Source organism: Schistocerca piceifrons, unplaced genomic scaffold (genome assembly GCF_021461385.2).
Source record: "Schistocerca piceifrons isolate TAMUIC-IGC-003096 unplaced genomic scaffold, iqSchPice1.1 HiC_scaffold_289, whole genome shotgun sequence".
In the NCBI taxonomy this organism is placed as follows: Eukaryota; Metazoa; Arthropoda; class Insecta; order Orthoptera; family Acrididae; genus Schistocerca; species Schistocerca piceifrons.
The window spans coordinates 17,501-20,000 of NW_025728503.1; the positions used below are offsets into that span (position 1 = coordinate 17,501).

The 2,500-nt window shown below is 56.8% G+C and overlaps 1 non-coding gene across 1 annotated transcript in view; it reads right to left on the minus strand.

Annotated features, from left to right (window-relative positions):
• LOC124744373 overlaps positions 1-152 on the minus strand; it is a 1,909-nt gene extending 1,757 nt beyond the window's left edge. Inside the window, exon 1 of the ribosomal RNA XR_007010714.1 lies at positions 1-152. This exon is cut by the window's left edge and continues 1,757 nt beyond it. This is a non-coding gene — a ribosomal RNA (small subunit ribosomal RNA).
• Between the last annotated feature and the right edge of the window lie 2,348 nt (positions 153-2,500).

Sequence of the window (2,500 nt, forward strand, 5' to 3'; positions counted from 1 at the left end):
CCACAGTTATCCAAGTAACGTGGGTACGATCTAAGGAACCATAACTGATTTAATGAGCCATTCGCGGTTTCACCTTAATGCGGCTTGTACTGAGACATGCATGGCTTAATCTTTGAGACAAGCATATGACTACTGGCAGGATCAACCAGGGAGCTGCGTCAACTAGAGCTGAGCAGCCGGCCGCCCGGGAGTGTGTCCCGGGGGCCCGCGCGAACACGCAAGCGTCCGCTCAATCATTCTGCAAACAGGAGGAGGCTGAGCTCCCCTGCACAATACACCTCGAAACCCTCTCAGGTCCCGGCGGCGCGCAGCGCCGTCCCAAGTACTTGGTCGGGTTCGAGAGAGGCGCAATCGCCCGGAGTTAGGCGAGTAGACGCTTTCGGTGCGACCACCCGTGCTCCCAACTGAGCTTGCCGCTGCCGACAGAGGCCCGGGAGCGTGCTGTCGTGGCATTGCCGGCGGGAGACAACACGCGCCACCTACGGTGACCGGCAGCTCCAACGCCAGCGCCACAGAAGGACAAAAGCCCCACTTGGGTGCCGAAGCGAACTCTCCCAGCACAGCGCACGCGCCAACACATCCGCACAGCTGCGATACAAACCACCAGCGAGAACCGCTGGGGCGACCGAGCAGCAGACGGCGTCGCGGCGCCGAGCGCCGGGCGGCGGCGCATCCTCAACGCACACAGTCCTCAATCGGACCAGCACACTGAAGATGTCCACCGCGCTTCGCACCGGGCCCGCGAGGACCTACTTTGGCCGCACGGCGCCGCGCGCAGGGTGCGCCGGCGCGCAGCTGCGACGCCTGCCGCGTCCGTCGGCCGGCGCGCCTGCCACTGGCCGCCCCCACCAGCCGGCTGTAGCGCGTGCGCCCACGCACCGCGCGGCCAGCACGCCGGGAGGCGCCCCCTCACCGGCCGGGGACGGTCCCACCCAGCCACCGCCGCGTATCGCTTCACACCCAGATGCCGTTCAGTTTCGTCGGCATGGTGGGTATCGCTGGAACAACCGGTTCGTACCTCAACCTATCGTCGCCATCACCGATTCACCCCTAGCGAGAACAACCGCACCACAACAGGTTACCATTTGTTCATTTGCGTAACTTCACCAGAAAACGCAGGCGTCCATCGCCATTTGCAACTTCAACGATTATTGCATGCCTGTGTCAGGTGTCACGCCACACTACGTCTGCCCACATACACGCAACAAAATGTGCACGCCTAGACAATACGTGGAAGGTGGCCCCCGTACGTATGCGATGTCCATTGCTCGAACGACTGTCAACCGGCCTCTGTAGCATGTCGCAGATATGGAACGCGGTGCACCATGCCATCACGGTGTGTGAGGAGAGACGACTAGGTCCGAATACATCAACAGACAGCTCATGCTGATCGCCATCCACGGCGTCCGTTCCTCCCACACGTCTCTATGGCGTACCACACTGCAATCCAGCTCTCATAGGGAGACGACACGTAGCTGCGTGCACAATATTTGCACTGTATGGTCCGCCGTTTTTGGGCGCAGTCGTTGTACGGTCACACATGTGCCACGATGTATCATTCGGTACATAAGGACGAATGTGCAGTACAGATTGTGGTTTACGCGTACGACATTAGCGGACGGTTGACACAGGCCGCACCACAACGTAGCCTGAGTACGTCGCATGCGAAGGGCATTGAACATGCAAACTTCTCACCAACCAGCTTGCGAAGGCAGGGGGGCAAGGTGGGGACGTGGGGAGGGGCGGCATGTACGTCCTGCTGCCATCCACATTACAGTGTACAGCAGGAGCATGTGGAAAGTCAGCAAGACTTGCAAGGTGTTTAACATGAAGCGATACACAGGGGAGCGGGCAGTGCGAGTAGCGAACTATATTGCGAGGGTTGCGGGTGGGCAACACTACACTAATTGAACGAGTCGTATAACAATTACAGAGCAGGTTTAGGCGACAACATGGGTTACGTTAGGGGACAACGTGGGTTACGTTAGGGGACAACGTGGGTTAGGTTAAGGCACAACGTGGGTTAGGTTAAGGCACAACGTGGGTTAGGTTAAGGCACAACGTGGGTTAGGTTAAGGCACAACGTGGGTTAGGTTAAGGCACAACGTGGGTTAGGTTAAGGCACAACGTGGGTTAGGTTAAGGCACAACGTGGGTTAGGTTAAGGCACAACGTGGGTTAGGTTAAGGCACAACGTGGGTTAGGTTAAGGCACAACGTGGGTTAGGTTAAGGCACAACGTGGGTTAGGTTAAGGCACAACGTGGGTTAGGTTAAGGTACAACATGGGTTAGGTTAAGGTACAACATGGGTTAGGTTAAGGTACAACATGGGTTAGGTTAAGGTACAACATGGGTTAGGTTAAGGTACAACATGGGTTAGGTTAAGGTACAACATGGGTTAGGTTAAGGTACAACATGGGTTAGGTTAAGGTACAACATAGGTTAGGTTAAGGTACAACATGGGTTAGGTTAAGGTACAACATAGGTTAGGTTAAGGTACA